This window comes from Pecten maximus, chromosome 18, assembly GCF_902652985.1.
Source record: "Pecten maximus chromosome 18, xPecMax1.1, whole genome shotgun sequence".
Taxonomy (NCBI): domain Eukaryota; kingdom Metazoa; phylum Mollusca; class Bivalvia; order Pectinida; family Pectinidae; genus Pecten; species Pecten maximus.
In genome coordinates, this window is record NC_047032.1 from 13616789 (window position 1) to 13637062 (window position 20274).

Below are 20274 nucleotides of genomic sequence, written 5' to 3' on the forward strand. Positions count from 1 at the left end.
TTCTCTTATCTTACGCGTTATTCTTTTACGCGGAACAGCATGGTATAGCTGTAAACAGGCTCACAGCCGAGAATGGAGGAGGGACTTGAATTCTGTTTTTTTTTAAGTCGCAAGTGGTAAATATAGCCATAAAACTGCTTTCAGGTGGCAGGTATTGGCTGATATGCAACTGGGCAAAGGCAAATTGGCTATATCCAGTTGGCATTATCAGCCCATTACTGCCAACTGAAAACATTTCAATGCTTAAATAGCCCCACAATTCAATATTTCATAATATTGGCTTTCAATAATGAATTTCAAAAGGAACGTCAAGAACCTGTGTATGTATGGTTACAGATTACATCAAACCAAGGCAGGGTATTAGAAAAAACATGATTAAAGGGCTATAACTCCATTTATAGGACATACACACAACCAGCTTGAGAGGAGAACATTAATCTGACAAACAAAATTTGCCACACGTACAGAGTGGATGAAAAACATCAGACAGATAATTCCCCGACGGAAAGACAGATGAATATATGTGAATGTACGTGTAATATTTTTGGAACTACCCTTTGTAGGATATTAATATTTTACATTGTCAAAACTGCACAAAGTAATATATAGTATACACTCTCTCCGCTTGTTCCTAATTTCTTTACATGTATTGAATAGAACGATTATCACAACATGTCGGCCTTGTAACACAAATCAGATCTTTTTACTGCCTACGGTACATTGATGTAATCTGGTAGTCGGTTACCTAGTAACCACAGGAACATACGTGATTTGAAATTATAGACGAGAAAGACTAATAGAATCACCTCCTACATTTAGAGTGTGAAAAAAAACGAGAGATGATATTTTAGTTTGTTTAACCTGCGGCTCTGTCGAGGGTTAGACAAGCCTGACTACCGCCCCTCTTTGTGGAGATAAATAGAATATTTTCCTACCTTGAGGATGTCATCAAGAAATCTCCAACCCGATAGATAATTAAGGTGTCTAACCCGAGGTTCTGTCGAGGATTCGACAATCAAGAATATCACCCCGAGGGTTGAAGATTTATCTGTCACGTCCTCATGGTAGGGGGTGATTATTTATCTCTCAACAGACTATTTAAATAACGCATTGTCTAGTAATTCCAATATTGAAAAAAAAACAATGTTGAAATGCAACACAATGTCGGAATGACGTGATTGAATTAATTCAAGAACATTCGATCTGTCATATTCCAGGGGTTGACAGAGAAATCATATCCTAGAGGTGACAGAGAAATCACATCCTAGGGGGTGACAGAGAAATCAGATCCTATAGGGTGACAGAGAAATCACATCCTAGGGGGTGACAGAGACATCACATCCTAGGGGGTGACAGACAAATCACATCCTAGGGGTTGACAGAAAAATCGCATCCTAGGGGGTGACAGAGAAATCACATCCTAGGGGGTGACAGAGAAATCACATCCTAGGGGGTGACAGAGAAATCACATCCTAGGGGTGACAGAGAAATCACATCCTAGGGGGTGACAGAGAAATCACATCCTAGGGGTGACAAGAGAAATCACATCCTAGGGGGTGACAGAGAAATCACATCCTAGGGGGTGACAGAGAAATCACATCCTAGGGGTGACAGAGAAATCACATCGTAGGGGGTGACAGAGAAATCACATCATAGGGGTGACAGAGAAATCACATCCTAGGGGGTGACAGAGAAATCATATCCTAGGGGGTGACAGAGAAATCACATCCTAGGTGGTGACAGAGAAATCACATCCCAGGGGTTGACAGAAAAATCACATCCTAGGGGGTGACAGAGAAATAACATCCTAGGGGGTGACAGAGAAATCACATCCTAGGGGTGACAGAGAAATCACATCCTACGGGGTGACAAGAGAAATCACATCCTAGGGGGTGACAGAGAAATCACATCCTAGGGGTGACAGAGAAATCACATCCTAGGGGCTGACAGAGACATCACATCCTATGGGGTAACAGACAAATGTTGAACAAGTAAATTGGGAGACAAAATGAATCTCTCCAAACTTTCAATAGGAAAACAAAGGGTTTTTGGTTCCATTGTTACTGCAAAAAGATATGCATTAGTCATTTTGTATGCAGAAATATACGAGATAATATAAACCCATTGTTGCTAAAGTTGCTGGTATGATGTCAATGTTCCTGGGATAATAATTCCCAATCAATCTATATTACACACATACCAGTGACCCATATTAACGGTGATAGACGAAAGATTAGCGTGTTAACAAATGATATATTGTATTATAAGCGATAAACATTATTTGATGTTTGATAATTTTCTGACACTTCTGATCGATATGACCTACAATCTATTGTTATACGGGTAAGTATGATACAGTATATACTAAAGATACTAAAAATAACAGAAGTGAGCCAATCATTCAACGTCTCTGGAATAACGATATTCCAGCACGCACGCTGAAACCAAAACATACGCCTTTCAGTTGAAGGTAGAGTGAATGTCTAATTTCTTTGCGGATTACAAACATTGGAAAAATTATTCCCTTTATAGTTCGTTTACATCTGAAATGCGATTAAAAGATTTTCGTGCAAGTGAATTGTTTATCCTCTTAATCCAATGCAAGGGGGAAACATTTACGACAATCAAATCCACACCGCGGTTAGAGATTGAATTGCATATGATAAATTTATAAGATTGTCGAACCATTTCTGTCATATACAGCAAAGCAATGTGTTCTGGATATGTATATAATTTGTGAATCTGTAATTTGTATTAACCCACATCCGGGTATTTTTGGTTTTGTTGTTGTTGTTTTTTTTGCTTTGATTTCCAACATGGGTGTTTGATTGCTTATTTCCCCATGAAATACATCGAGGATATTTAACAGTGTCTTAAGATACTGTTAGATATTCTGTTTATTACATTTTATAGCAAAATATATCGAGGCACCTCAATTTCTACCAGAATTCATTGCGGTTTCCCGTCAACGGATCACGGTGTTTCATTGCGTTAACAGTGGTATGAACGCAATGGAAAACAGACATTCAATGGATATATTTACATCAAACAAATTGGTAGAAATACCGTACGAAGAAAATAAATGTCGTTATGTGTTGCGACGTTGGTAACTATGGCAGTCGTGGTTGCTAAGATGATATAACTCCAGTGAATCCACGTAAAGACACCAGTATTGTTAACAAAATTAAAATAAACAACTCAACATTTTTGTTTAATAGACTTTACGTTTTCAATTCATTAATATATTCACAATCCACATTTTCCGTATCACATTAACTATGGTTGTCAAGCAGAGCGGGTATTGACACAGATTTAGTAGTGGCGTGGTCGATTGTTCTATATGAACTGTACTCTTCAGCCATTTGTTGTTAGCTTACATCGTGGAGAAGTTAAATATCCACTAATTTCCGCAATCTTCAGTTTAGATTTTGACAAAACACTCACTTGACATTAGCTTTTTGTACAGAAGTCATCGGGTAACAGGAGAATACGCTAAAATGGCGTAGATCAGTCCTTTGAAAATGACGCCGTCTAGTTCACAAAGGGACGACGTCATGATTATGTTACCGGTTCCCGCGCTTAATAATCCAGAGCCTTCTTTCACTGCTTTACGCCAATTTTAACGGAGTCAGATCTTATAAGCAGAAGAAGGGAGATATGTAAATATATGCAAATCATAAAAAAAATATCACTTTTATTGAATGAATAATTTTCGATATTTCACAGGTAAAAATGTAATAAAACGATTTTCGACATATTCTTTTTATGATGTTGAAGAGATTGATTAACGCTATATCTCTACGGAGAAATTCCTGGCTTAATGCTAATGGTTGACACCATCAGCTGCAGCGGATATACTATATTCTGAATTACGTAAGTCTTCACCAATACTCTTGAACTTGAAGAAATTCCTAAACATATATTTCCCCTATATGAAAGTATTATCGTAATGAAGGAAGGCTTCTTAACTAAGATTCATCCCTCAAATCCAAAAATGCTTTTACTATGGACGATTTTTATATGAATGAATTTCCTTACGTTCATGAACGCTGGTGAAACCGGGCCATGTTTTTGAATTAGGTTAGGGTACCTAGGTTCATGAACTAGTTACAATTCTGAAGAGTTGATTTCCTGAACAAAAGTAATCTCCCTTATATCGGTGATTTGACAGGCTTCTCCTACATTTCCATTTGGCATGAACATCTGTTATGTTAATAAAGAAATTGAAATTGAATGACCATCGTCAGTTTATTAATACAATTTTGAACACCTGACCTTCCCCTAAAAACACAGAACAAATGATGTTTTGCATGAAATAAGCATTGGTATATACATTCCACCATGTAAGATAACGTATTTATCTAGCCGTTAAGCTGAAATAACGAAATAATTAAATAAATACGTCATTGACAAATTACGCGAAAAAATGCTGACGACACAAACTGTCAATGAACTAATTCGTCAGGGACATTCATAAATAAATTCTATTGAGTTACAAGTGACTCCAGCAGCCTAATCGGAGAGCCTCCGTCTCGATCATACCACGTGACATCACAAGTCGGTTGACTGATGGCGCATCCTTCTCATGCCCTACTGTGTTGATTAGATACTGGCGTTCTTGTCAAAACACAGCGGTCTTTACATCGATTATCGGTAGGTCTAAATAACTTACGTGGACAATGATGGATGTTTACTTGGTATCAGACCCGATAGATTGTTTCCTTGATGGCTGTGGGATATTTTCACTGTCCTGATCATATCACTAATTTTTTGAAATATGACTTTCCGTTGAAAGGCCAAGACATTCATGTAGTGGAAGCCGATATTGTCAATCAAGTCAGTCAGAACAGCGGTCGACCAATTTCGGCTTAATGCGCTAACACATGGTTGTCTGGTACTTGGTTTCCAGTAAGGGCCAGCTGAGTCTCGACAGATTCAGATTTGGCGGTTTGGCTATAGGTTTTGCAGTAAATGATTTTATTGGTTTACGCAATATTGTACATACATGTGGATATGCAGGACTTTCTCCAATAGTGATCCTTGATCAGTAGACAATTTTATCAGATAATATTATCAACGATATATTTATATATATATATATACACTTAACAACAGGGAAACAATGAATGCCCACATTAAAAGGAAACTATAATTCTTAGATATCAAAGTTGGTGTCATATTGTATAATATGTTATGTTAAGTATGGAAAGGGAAATAACTCCGAGCTACAACCCCCCCCCCCCCCCGCCCCCCCCCAAAAAAAGAAAAAAAAAACCATCAAACAAAAACCAACCCCAAACCCCAACCCCACAAAAAGAAAAAAGAAAAAAAATCTGTATCACAATAAATGAAAGACCCTGTCACTATAAATTCAAGGCATTCCCCTCCCGTTGAAATTTCAACAGTCTGATTGCCATATCAAGTAGTCTTTTTAAACATGGGCATCAAAGCCATGTTTTGCCTAGTCCTATAAGACTTCGAAGGATCATATCGTGATTTTTTAAGTTAATTATCGGATGTTTACTTATAATTCCTAGGACCCTAATGGCTCTGCTCGTCTAAGTAGCATTTTCTTTTTACTTTTAATAGATGTGTATAACAGATAAAAATCAAATATCAAAACCTTGTTCGTGATAAATATGCACAGTATCCGTAATATAACCAATTAATTTATGTTTATGTTTTTATCCAGACCGGTAATGCACGGGATTAATATAATCTTAATTGTGTCTTTTCCGTTCACAAGGATATCTCAACCCGAGAGTAAGCCTCGTGCTTACCGACCAACGCCACGCAAAATTGCCCGTCATCCATCTCTTTGTCGACGCATATTATTATATCATTATATTATTATATTACACGGGGGAAATGAGAAACGGAAGATCGCTAGACTACCTGCTCCCCATACAGGACAAAAACATTATCACATAGCAAACAATACAGGGAAGATCAATTTTGTAACTATTGTTTTTAAACTTTTTTTTCTAACAACAATTATGTAATAGCCATAAACTTGCATTAATTAGTCTGATTAATAATCTGTCCATAGCTTCGTAACTATGTCACTACGCCTGAATGGACCATGGACAGATGCTTTTAATCAGCTTGAACTCGGATAGAAGCACGGAAAATATCTTGATGTATGAACAAAGTAGGAGTAGCTAGAGACAACCCTGGGGGTCGGCCAGGTGAACCCCAGCCGTTCACGTCCAGTCTGGTAACCGAACCCAGGTCTGCAAGCTGACAGTGAGATATCTACCACGAAAACTCGAACTTCAGTTAGATGATTGAATTTTAAAAAGAATCTCCTCTGAATGTTATGGTGTCGCTCCTTCGACCTAAACGCGAAGGAGCAAAAACACGAGGGCGAAGGAGCCAAAACACAATGGCGAAGGAGCGAAACAGCGAAAGAGCGAAACAGTGAAGGAGCGAAAAAGCGAAGGAGCGAAACTACGATGGCGTGTGTTCGCTCCTTCGCTCCTTCGTTCCTTCGCTTCTTCGCTCCTTCGCTCCTTCGTTCCTTCGCGCCTTTGCCATCGTGTTTTCGCTCATTTGCTCATTCGCGTTTAGGTCGAAGGAGCGATATTGGAAATTTGGCCCTTGGGGAACACCGTAGAATGTCGATTAAAACTGAAACTAGATACAAGATGATACCAATCTGATTTCATTTTGTATTGGAAATTAAGCATATTAACATTTATGCAAAGCTTTTCTGGTCATAATAAATGGTGGAGGCCCCGAATATGAGTGAAACGATATGTAACGCGCGACATTGAACCGAGCCTTATTGTTAAAATGCCAGAGCGCTTACCACTGCGCCATTCCAGCATCACATTATTAATGATATATCATCCGTACTCCGTACAGCAGCACTGCCAGTGAGCAATATACTTAGATCAAGGTCACAGGAAAATTATTTATAGTATTTGTTAAGAAATGGCTACATCCTCCTGGTTTGCGCACGGTATCTCCGACAAAATACACACAATGATATTTTTCCAAGATTAATCAGAATAAGTTGTTGACATCTTCCCGTGGCAAATCAATACAAGTTGATTAAGAATACTGAGTTTACGGGCGCTACTGATCTGCATATCGGTATGTCAATAGCGACCACCAACCTGCCGAGTGTATGTACTGGAAAGCCTTAACACCTAAGTCGTTCTATATAAAAAGAATAAACTCCGGAATGTAAGGATTTTTCAATTGAGAATGGTTTCATCATGACGGTCTATAAGTACAGATCAAAGACACGACAGAAGAAATTTCAATTATCGGATTTTTTTCTGATATCTCCTTAATCTCGGTATTGATGTACATTTCAGGTCAATCAATATATGTATATCCCGGTGATCTAGATTGGCTGTTTACATCTCTGACGTCATAATCAACAAAATGGCACTTGGTTCATATACGACTATCAAAGTCATCAGAAATGACAACATTTCTTGAATTGGAATCTGTGGCAAAATCCTTTTTAAAAGAAGTAAATTTTATATAATATAAGATTATAATATACATTGTTTTAAGAGTTGTGTGGGGAGGGGGTATGGGATTCAAACGAGGGTAAAAAGGATAAAGTAAAATGATTATTCATCTATTCGGGAGTGGGTCAGGGGATTTTAACCCTTGGAACAACATGTTAATTAATGTATGTGTATAGCCCAGTCTATCAACCAGACAAGCAGAAATCGAGAATTGTAATAAACAGTACCGGCAAGTTAAAGTACTGACATGACGCTCCACACTGCTACTCGGTAATACAGTGTGCTGAATAGTCTAAAGGTTGAACTAACATACATCAAACCCATTGATAGTATTACTTTTTTCTCGAGTTCTAAGATGTAGAAAAAGCAGAAGACAAACTAGTCGTCTCGTATGTGAATTTGTATCCATCATTTCCTCGCAGACAGGCCTGAATTGAATTTGGAGATGTCTTCTGGCGAAGTTATTCGATTGAAAAGTATGTTGCAGGGATGCTTAGTTTACGATAGACTCTTCCCTTGTGTTGTATGCTCAGGTCCAACTAACACCCTTTGACAGCAATATCCCATTCTTAAGTGTTTTTGTTTGTTTGTATCACCTCGTTTTTCATTATGTTTCGTAACAATTTTACCCATCGATTGCTCTCACTGTAGAAGATTTTGATATTGATGATATCTCAGTAAATCATTCAGCACTTTGACAAGTTGTAGGTACTCTTGGTATACCAGTTAAAACATAATGTGATCTGTTTTCTGTTACACTTTTGTTTCTTTTTATCAAAAGCGACACGTGTTAAGATAAAGCGATGCTATAGCATATACCATATAAAACGGATATATAATACGTGCACTTTGAATGAATCATTAATTGAATGAATCATTAATTGAATGAATTGTTCGCGAATAGACGCAGCTGTTTAAAATTCTAGAACTACAGTTTGTTATAATAGGTAACAGTGACGTATATTGCATACTATCAATCACTTAAAAAGTAACCTCGTATACATGTACTGCAATGTCAAGAGTAACTGCGTTTCGTATTATTATATATGTACTTTGCGTAAAATATAGGTAACCTGAAACCGGAAGTTGACGATAATAAATTGAATCCTGCATGAGAGTGATATGGCATATGAATTATACATACACATATACATTGGTAAAATGTCACTAGTAACAATGGCAAGTCTGGAATAATTGTCGGTCGATTTCACCAAATGTTCTTTAGTAGGACATGTTTAGTCTTTTATCAAGATATCTATATTGTAATGTATTCAAAGAGTCTAAAGAGAGAACCAAATCCAAAAATCTTTTGTTGATGGCAAAGAGATGTTTTATCAGAGTTTGTGTCGAAATAAATTAACAGTTTCTCCCTCCGTTTACCGGGTTATCTCCAGTTCTAAACATGAGATATTTCTCTGTCAACCACTAGGGTATGACAGATTGCACGCGCTAACCTTCTGAACAGGAAATACTTCTAGAACTACTTTTTGAGTGATGTCACTATATCTCCCTCGTTGATATTTAATGTAATACATGCGTAAGACATATTTTTTATGAAATGACAAGGTGTACTGTTGTTAACATCAGAATGATATCACTGATACCTTATTTTTGTGTCTTTGCATAAATATTGTGAATTAATTTTAGACCTATGCTTTGTGATGTAATGATATTGGTTTGCATTTGTTTGTGACGGATTCTTCTTTCAATGATATTCATGTGCATTTGTTTACAAACAGAACCTGATCACCGGTGGAATATGCAATTTTCAAAGTGGTGAATGAAAATTAATCATTCCCTACATGTACCTAGGGTGTGTGACAAAGAAATCTTAACCTTTTTAATTTATTTATCACACCCCCAAGGCAGGGTTAGGGTGTATTAATCTTGAGCGGGTAAAATAGAACACTGTGAATAATGGGGAAAGTTAAAATCACGTAGCTCTAAGTATTTTATGACGTTTTAATCGCAAATCAAGAAACCATTTGAATTCATTTTAATTATCACCAAACTTATCTGTAGTACACTCTGTCGAAAGACAAAACTTAGCAATTAACAGGTAAACACATTTAGAAATTTGTTTATAAATGCATGCCCAATATACGCTAGGTATATAATTTCGCGACCAAGAATAAGGGATTACCGTCTTACACGAGCAGAGATTCTTTATATTCTCAAAGTGGATTAGAACCACTTGCAAACAGGCGATAAAGAAAATTTCAGCTTTTTTTTTTTTTTTTTTACAAAATTAACAACAATCTAACATCAAATTACCTAACAGCCTTTCTTCCACCTTTAGTCTAAGATAATTCTCGTTATAACCTTCGGAATGCCAATAACTACTCCTTACCTTATTATCGTTTACAACTTACAAGGTCCTCCTTCTTTCCATCTACTATCCCACTATGGAACCATTTAGACCATGGTATCCGACAAAGTTTATCATATTCGGCCCTTCAACGTTCCCTTCGTAGTTTTATAAATCTTCAAAATCCTTTCTAAATTCCTACTATCTAAATGTTGACAGAAGATATAATATCTTGCATGCAAGATTGAGGAACAGATCAATCACTCTCAATAATGACTTATTTCATGCGAATTTGATCAATTATAAACACACGAAACGAACAAAAGAACTTTTTTATGTTGATATAAATGGTATCTTAGATAGATATTCAAGTTCAAATCCTAGAAATTTTTGGAAAATTATTCGTAAATTAATAAAAACACCTCATGATTCGAACATTATCCCACCTATTAGAGATATACACGGTAACATTGAAATGTCTGATGATAATAAAGCTAATATTTTAAATGATTACTTTGTTTCAATTTCTACTTTTGACGACAATAATTTTGAAGTACCGACAGTTGAATTACGGACCGACTCCACTATATCTGACATACAATTTGAAACGAGTGACATAACTGACATACTGAAATCATTAAATATAAATAAAGCTGTTGGGAATGATACAATCAGTCACAATATGTTAAAAAATACAGCAAATTCAGTAGCTTTACCATTGAGTCTTATTTTTAGAGCTTCTCTGGAAACTGGAGTTTTTCCTAAATTGTGGAAACATGCATTAGTTACACCTTTATTTAAATCTGGGGACAAACATATTTTTTTCAAATTACAGGCCAATTTCACTACTCAGTACGGTTCGGAAAGTTTTTGAAAGGTTAATTGTTAAATATTTAAATAATTACTTGCTAGATAATTCATTAATATATAAGTTTCAGTCTGGTTTTCAACCTTGCCATTCGACAGTTCATCAACTTATTGAAATTTATCACACTTTATGTGAAAATCTAGAAAAAAGACATCCTACTTGTTTAGTTTTCTGTGATATATCGAAAGCTTTTGATCGTGTGTGGCACAAGGGACTAGAAGTGAAACTAGCAAACTATGGTATTAGCGGCAAACTTTAAATTGGCTTTTAAATTATATAAGTGAAAGGAAACAACAAGTTTGTGTGGGTGACTCTAAATCACTTGTTAAAACTACTAACGCTGGCTTTCCACAAGGTTCTGTACTTGGTCCCTTGTTATTTATTTTATACATTAATGACATTTCCGATAATCTACAAAGTCTTTCAAAGTTGTTTGCAGACGATACGTCATTATCATATTCAATCCATCCCCTCATAATGTTGAATCTGTAATCAACAACGATTTAGAGCACATTCAAAATTGGGCAAATAAATGGTTAGTAAAGTTTAATCCTTCCAAAACAGAGGCATTGCTTATCCATAATTCTGAGCTAGATTATGTAATTGATATTAAATTTGATAATGTTAGTGTGAACTTCGTAGAGAATCATAGGCACTTGGGAGTTATATTGGACGGAAATTGTAAATGGACTAGTCATATTGATGGTATTTGTAAAAAGGTATCGAAACAGATAAGTGTTTTGCGTAAACTTAAATATATATTTAATCGCCATTCTTTATATAGAATATATACTTCGTATATTATACCATTATTAGAATATTGTTGTGAGGTATGGAATGGGTGTAGTCTCGGTGACTCAGACAAACTAGAAAAACTTCAACTAGAAGCTGCACGTGTGATTACGGGATTACCATTTTACACTAGTATACAGTCATTATATTCTGAAAGTGGTTTAGAACCTCTTGCTATCAGACGCTCTAGGCAAAAATTGCAGCTTTTATTTTTTTTATAAAATTAAACATAAATTATCTCCAAATTACCTAACATCACTTCTTCCACCTTTAGTATCAGAAAATTCTCAATATAACCTTAGAAATGCCAATAATTACTCAATACCAAATTACCGTTTACATCTTACTAATTCATCTTTCTTTCCCTCTACTATCCAACTATGGAATCATTTAGATAACGAAATCCGACAAAGTGTTACGTACTCGGCCTTTAAACATTCTCTTCAAAATTTTACAGACACACAAGTTCCCTTCTACTATCAAATTGGTGACAGAAAACAGAACATTATGCATGCAAGATTCAGAAACAGATCTAGTACCCTAAACAAACACTGTCAATTTGGACATCCTATTGAAGATGCACATCATTTCTTTTTCGTATGTAACAATTATGCCGACAAACTTTTACAATTGTATCATGAGCTTAATAATTGTATCCCGCTAGACCTCCACCTTCTGCTCTTTAAACATTCTGAGTTATCCAAAAAAACAAAACCAAACGATTTGCCAATCCACCCAACAATTTATAAAAAAAATACTAACAGATTTTAGTAAGAATTGTTTTTTTCAATAACAAAGTATATAGTGGTCTGTCCTGACCCAGGCGACAGAGTTTTGTGATAGATTATTCCAGAAAGAACAGCAAGAAACAACGGGGAAAGACATCAGTGGCACGGGTAGTGATAGACATTCGAGAGTTTGAATGGCAGGAACAGCGTGTTCGACATATGTATGCTCGACATGTGAATGCTAATTGAAGGGACTATCGAAACAGTGTTTAAAACGTAAATGAGGTCATGATCGGTCCGGTTTTTGCCACTTTCTTAATCCCCCTCCGGGTTAGTGTCCGTTATAACAAATGAATATCTACAAATTACGCATACTATGTCAACTAAATGTATCGGTCGGGCGTGAAGTGGATGGCGATGAGCGCAGCCATCTTAGTTTGGTTGACTTTCGGAACACTCGGCTATAGCAAAATTTAGCCAGTTGCGTTTGTGTCATGAACATGGCCATAATGTAACGTACCAGAGTTTCCCAAAAAGCTTAGAGGGCTTTCAACAGTATTATTTATTAGTACATGTATATTGGAGCTTGCATAGTTATCCTGACAATCTATTTATAAGAGATATGATTTAGTGTTAAGTGCATTCATGAACAGTTAACCTGCTAGATGTCAGGTGGTAATGTGGACTTTCATCTCTGTGATTTTATCGATTTTTGTCTAATACCAAACAGCAGCGTCACCGCGCGTGCAATAACAGAACAATGTCCAATAATCCTATTTGAACATTCGGATCTCTTTGGTTTTATCAATACATTTTGTTTTCAAATAATTCCCCAATGGTACCTCTACAATGGTGACATCACAGACAGCATGTGACCAATCACAGTGTATAAATAATGCGAACGAGCCAATCAAAGTAGCCTGAATATTTATAGGTACAGCAACCAATTTTAATGCTACCATCCGTGCAAAAATGATGATCTGTGTGACCGGATTGAGTTTTGAGCTTTTCACTGTATCTAACCTGCAACAGATAGTGCAAGATGTAAATATATTTTCAATTTCGTACAATCCTAAAAAATCATTCCATTTCCAAGTGTGATGATTATAATCGGCGTTTCTGTATCGTTAGCGTCCTTACAACTTTATTGTCTCATACACCATTACGCACGTTCGACTTAGATTTACATATATATATGTACGTGTTTTATCTTATCTTGATACAATATTTTGTCTTAACTCGATCAAATTGTAATTAACATTTATATTTACATATTTTTACGATTGATAGAATGTTTGTAATTAACAGTATAATAATGGTGTTTACGTTTTTTTTACATTAATTTGGTGCTGAAATAAATCCTTCAGACATCAGTGATCACCACAGATCAAAATTGTATGATGGCGGAAAGTGTAAAACGAAATTCATGTCCAGATTTCTTGTTTGTTTGCTTGTTTTTGTTTTGTTTTTTGTTGTTATTTTGTTTGATTATTTTTCGTGATAACCATTTCAGTGAAATAAAGGAAGGGAGATAATCGAACAAGCAAATCGCATTAGTTCGATTACTTTGGTTGATGTCAATCTTATAGTTTACTTCTAAAAACAAATTAATTACAACTATTGAATAAAGTATGGATTTATCATTTATTTCATTACAATATAACCATGTGACTTATTGGGCCTCCCCATTTTGATTTTGACACGTGACCCATAGGTATTTTCGTTTCCTCAGTCGCGTCTTATGGTCCTTTTAGGTCCTTAGTATCACTAACAAGTCTTAGAAGGACAAAACAGCTGTATGATGTCCCTAGCATCACTGACGGGTCCTAGAAGAAGGAAACAGCTGTATGATGTCCCTAGCATCACTGACGGGTCCTAGAAGGACGAAACAATAATATGATGTCCCTGCAGCATCAGTGACGAGTTCTCGAAGGACAAAACAGCTGTATGATGTCCCTATCATCACTTCTGAGTCCTAGATGCCCATAGAATCACTGGCAAGTCCCAGAAGGACAAAAGCTGCTGTATGATGTCCCTAGCATCACTAATGAATCCTAGAAGGACAAAACAGCTGTATGATGTCCCTAGCATCACTAATGAATCCTAGAAGGACGAAACAGCTGTATGATGTCCCTAGCATATCTGACGAGTCCTAGAAGGACGAAACAGCTGTGTGATGTCCCTAACATCACGGACGAATACTAGAAGGACAAAACAGCTGTATGGTGTCCCTAACATCACTGACAAGTCCTAGAAGGACGAAACAGCTGTATGATGTCTCTAGCATCACTGACAAGTCCTAGAAGGACGAAACAGCTGTATGATGTCAAAACATATATGACGAGTCCTAGAAGGACGGAGCAGCAGTATGCTATCATGTTATTCTTTTTGGCTCTACGGTATCTAACTCTCGAATTATGTTGAAATGTGCTAATATCATGTATGTCGTTAGCACAATCATCTAGAGCTGTTTCTATATATGATACATTATATCGGTCTATATATATATATATATATATATATATATTCTCATTGCAGGAATTCCTATATGCTTTACATGGCTTTGTAAAATGGACGCACTTGTTTCTGAGCATCACTGTTATCCTCGCTCGCACTAATTGGAAATTTTAAGGATATATAATCGAACGTGCTTTATATATAATATAAATGTTACATCTTACCGGGTCTCGCTACACGGCAGGTCTGACGCTCGCGAGCAGTGATACACAGGGATTATTGGCAGAGTGTTTTAGCTTGTAAGCCCGAGCTTGTGTATACTTTCCATCACCAAATGTGACAATTAGCTGATATTAGGGTAAGTGCAGTTTTCTTCTTATCAAATGTCGTGCCTGTCCCATATTGACGGTGTATATATTATTACGTTACATCTCTATGTAGTTTATCGTCGACTTTCACCATATAGTTTATTTACAAACATAGCATTATTTCATATACTTAATCACGTTCATTTAAATGTTTTTCAGTAACTTTCAGCTGGTGTTTAAAGTTAAAAAAAAACTGTGCTCACAAGATCGCACAGTAAGGGACGGATGCATTGTACCCTGCTCTGATCTCGATCTACGATACTAGTTAAGTTACTTAACTCGGCCTTCTCACACGTGTCTCTTGTTTAAATCTACACATATCTTACCACGTCCTGTCCCACAACACCTGGTATAACTTCAGCTCATATCAAAGCATCCTCTCTTTTAACCTTCCTGGCTCATCAAGCATTTCACTCAACCTCAAATCCACGTCGATGAAAGGATACTATACATTCAATCCTACAGAAACATCCATCACCTCTCTCTACAAGTATATACATTCTTGTATATACAAATATTTCATAAACCCTTCATCTTTTCACCCACCCACCAAAACATCTACCCTTGTCCATTAACCTTGACTGTATATTACACGAAGTATTTCTTTACCCACTGTGGTTCCTGATATCTAAAAGACTTTAACTTTTGTTACACAATGGTTTTCGTTAGAGTGAGGTTTTGTGTAACATTATTTTTCGTGGTTTTAAATGTTACTCGTTACACTATGGATATTAATTGTGGTTTTCCTCACTCTTAGCAGAGACGTATATAAATGTTTTATCATAGGAAGATTTTTGTTCCGCTGAGATATTTTGTTACTCTAAAAAAAAAAAAAATTAAAAAAATTAAAGATGTTTTACGCTCTGTTTTTTTTTTCAATAACAGTTTTTCTAACAAATGAAATATGTTTGGTGGTTACACTAAAGGTTAATAGCACTAAATTGATTTTGTAATACGAACAAACTTCGTTACACTAAAGTCTAAATTAATTGTAAGGAAGTCGGAAAATACCGATATCATTCTTATTTCATAATTTAGAAAATATTCATTCAGGATCACTAGATCAGCGATAGATGTTTCATATTACAAAGGAACTACATTGTTACTTTACAAATACGCAAAGAAGGTGGCTTTGTTTTTGGAAATTTCTCAAAATCATGGCTTCAATTTTTACAGTGTAGGTTTAGGTGGTTATGGTAGTAAACGGGGTGTACGTAACGTTTTAATCTACAAGAAGCATCTATAAAGAACAATCTGATACTATGAAAAAAGTTATAAATTTAGCTAATTAAATGTTACAACAAAACGTCTCGTTTTTTTTTTGGAAATTGTTTAGAGGTTAAAGAAATGGCATGTACATTGTACATGTATCTTGTCTGTAATAGTTCAGATGCTTGTGAGAATGTCAGCGAGGGACACTGATGTTTGAGAGGAAATGGTATGCTATTACCAAGTTTTGTTTATAATTGTTTGATATCTTGTCATTATTGTCGCCATTTCGTTAACTATACCAGTGTTAAATTGTATTTATTGTTTGTATATTTAGATTTTGTGTTGCATTTGCCTATATCTCGTTAGTAAACCAAATTGTATTCATAAGACTGTATACTACAATTTACAGTGATTCGGTCAGTGTAGGAATACTGCTTCAGGTGTTGTAGGTTAAAACAATGGCCGCCAGTTACATTCGGCCTAGAGAGCTTTCGAATGCTGGCATTTATCTACATAAACCACCACAAAAAAAGTAAAGCAACACAAGTTATGAGAGTAAAATTTAATATTAAAAAAATGAAGTCGACACAAAATTATTATAAGCGATATTCTTGATCTATACGAAGTAATCAAATTGTCAATGTCGTCACACACACAGGGCGTTCAAAGCCGCATCATTTCTAAATGCTAACCGTGTAGCATTGCGCCGAAAAACGGCTTGGATTTTAAACAATCAGAAATTATGCAATTGTGAATAATTTCACGATATCTACAAACGTATATGAAATAGAAAATAAAGTCAAATTTGTGCAAAACCATTGTATGTGATTGCTATTAATAACGACACGAGGGACTATATAATTTCTTCTGGAAATTTCGGCTGTTCCGGTATTTGAACTATATGACGTCAGTGATAGGGTAAGCGGCAAATTCAAACGCGTCATAATCTACATTAAATAAAATAATCTTTATGAATGTAAATATAAGGGCGACATGCTATTTATCTGTCACCCAAATTGTATTCATATCGACTGTATACTGCCATTTGGTAACAGTCCAATGCTTAAATAAATTCTGGCGTTGCTCATGTATCATAGGTATCGATCTTAGTATTAGATAATGTTCAACAAAATTAAGTCATTCAGGACGGTACTTGAATGGGGCAAACCTAAAGCACAGGTAATTCTATTGTGCCAATTCACATAGAGGTCATCACTCTTGGTCCACTGTATTGACAGCAGGATATGGTCCGTTATATTTCCCTTTGTCCCTCTTTCATTGGTGAGCGTCCAGCAGAAAGCATCGCTTACAGATTTGTTTTTATTACTTATGGGTGTCTCGGCGAGAGGATAGAAGTCGATACCTTCCTCGCAGAGAAGAACCGTTGAGATCAAAGGACAAATGTACGACAGGGTTAATGAAAATGGTCATCCTATGTAACCACATACGGTATTACAAATCATAAAATGAAGACAACAGACACAATTCGTGCCCTTCCTACTTTTGAGAGAAGGAAATAAAATAAATGATTTATCTGACCACCAAAACTTAGGTCAGAGCTGCAAAGAAGTTTAATGGAGCTGGGTTGACCTACACAATGCATTGCATCATTCCTAGAACATCAAGATATATTGGACCGCTGGAGCAAGATGTCGTCCAATCGGCCAGTCGCTCGCTGTGTCCATAGCTTGGTAGACCAAGATGAACTAGTAAATAATTCAATAAGTCTAGTCCTGCTAATATTTGTTTAATTTTGCATCATAATGCTTTGACGGTTTTGTATGAATATACATATATTGAAAGCGGTTGACAGTTGTTTAATACTGTGTATAATTGACGTAATATTCAGATCGAGATTAAAACATCATATTTAAAAAAAAAACAACAACAAACAAACAAACAAAAAAAACCAAGAAATATCTTTAAAAAAGATAAACGGCATAGTTTTAATGCTGATGGTTATAATGTAAAACTGCTGGTGAAATAAACCAACGAAGTAATGTGTTTCAGCACAGATAACAAAATTATATCAGTTTGAATCATTTTTGGTGATAATAAGACTGCATTTGAATCTGGAATGTAATTTTATTAATGTGTCATTTGAAAAGATACATCCACTTATTCAGCTTGCATTCAATCTTAACTTTGTTTCGTTTTAACTGCATATCTGCATTTTCCATTTAATGCTACATTGACCAATGACATACTGCATCTTGACCAGTAACGCCACCTGTCGCATCATATCCGGCGCCAAAAGAATATTATACGGCTATGCCGAAAAAAAAAATATCAGTCGCAGTTTAATGATTTTTCATCAACATACAGGTGTAAATTGAAACAGGCAATAAACATGCTATAACACCATAACTATATATCATTGTGTTACTACACAGGACACTAGTATTTAAGCAATGAACAGTGGTGTTAATGTTGTTATAGTCGATATGGCAGCAATATGTATGGTGGGCATACCATACATCTTGCTGCCATATCGACGATAACAACATCAAAACCACTGTTCCATGCTTATATTTACATTGTCTTACCATTTCCGTCAACAATCAACGCAATTTTAGTATTTCTCCTGTAACCCGATGGTATCTGTACAAAAAGCTAATGTAAAGTGAGTGTTTTGTCAAAACCTAAACTGAAGATTGCGGAAATAAGTGAATATTTAACTTCTCCACGAGGTAAGCTAACAACAAATGGCTGGAGCGTACAATCGACCACGTCACTAATATATCCGTGTCAATACCCGCTGTGCTTGACAAGCATAGTTAATGCGATACGGAACTTGGGGATTGTGAAAATATCAATTAATTGAAAATGTAAAATGTATTAATAAAAAATGTTAAGTTGTTTTTTAAATTTGGTGAACAATACTGGTGTCTTCACGTAGATTCACTGGAACCATATCATCTAAGCAACATCGACTACCGTATAATTATCAACGTCGCAACACATCACGACTTTTTTTTCCTTCGTGCGGTATTTCAACTTATTTTTTAAGGTAAATATATGTATTGAACGGTGTTTTCATTGCGTTAACGGTGGTATGAACACAATGAAATACAGACATATTCAATATATAGAGTAACTCGCTACATATAGAATATTGCGTTCATACAACCACAAGCGCAATAAAAACACCGTTCAACAATCCCTATATGCCAGTAAGTGAAAAAATACAAATGACAACATAACAGTTCCTTATAAATGTCAGGTGAGGATATGACTTTTCTCGTAATTTGAAATGCAGCAAAATTAAGACATTAAAACAGTCAATGCTTGTTTCATTTATCCAAAAGATCGGAAATAAAGTATTGAGATTTTTACTACTGAGCACTATTGCTGTCAATTTCAGGCTAAGACATAATTTTAGACAATGGCCATCGGTTTGAAAATAAAAAGAGCATCAAATGACACCCAGGTTATAGAAATATAAACACATCTTATCAACACCAACTAATAGAGTGAAAAACAATACCAGTGTCTTATTGATCGCGTATGGGACCGAACGCCACGGCGGAGGACGATTATTTATTCACAAGATAAAAAAGGAAACTTAGACTTTTTGGAGGGTGGTAAACGCTTTAAAAGTTACTTCTGGCATTGTATCAAATTTACACAACAAACTGTTCTTGGTTTTCAATCGATCATGAATACACTTCGTCGGCTAAATTCTTGACCCTGCCGCATGTACGTACTTTAGAAATTGTTCAGATGGACGTTTGGGCCTCTGGATAATTATATTATATCGTTTCTTTCAAAGCAGGTGTTTAAACTCGACCTGTCGACCATATTGTTTTGTATGCATATATGTCTTGCCATATTTGTGTTTATTGGTCTCTCTGGACGTTCGTCTTTATTTGACATTTACTGTTCCGGCGATATAAAACATGCACAACGTAAAAACAAAACCCATAACATGGATAGGTTACCACCTGTACTCACAGCATTTCCGAGACAAATCTTGATGGTAGAGAGCCTGTTTACTTCTAGGATTGAAAGAGCAAAGGTTGATATAAGTATGACTGTGTTAATTCGTCTACGT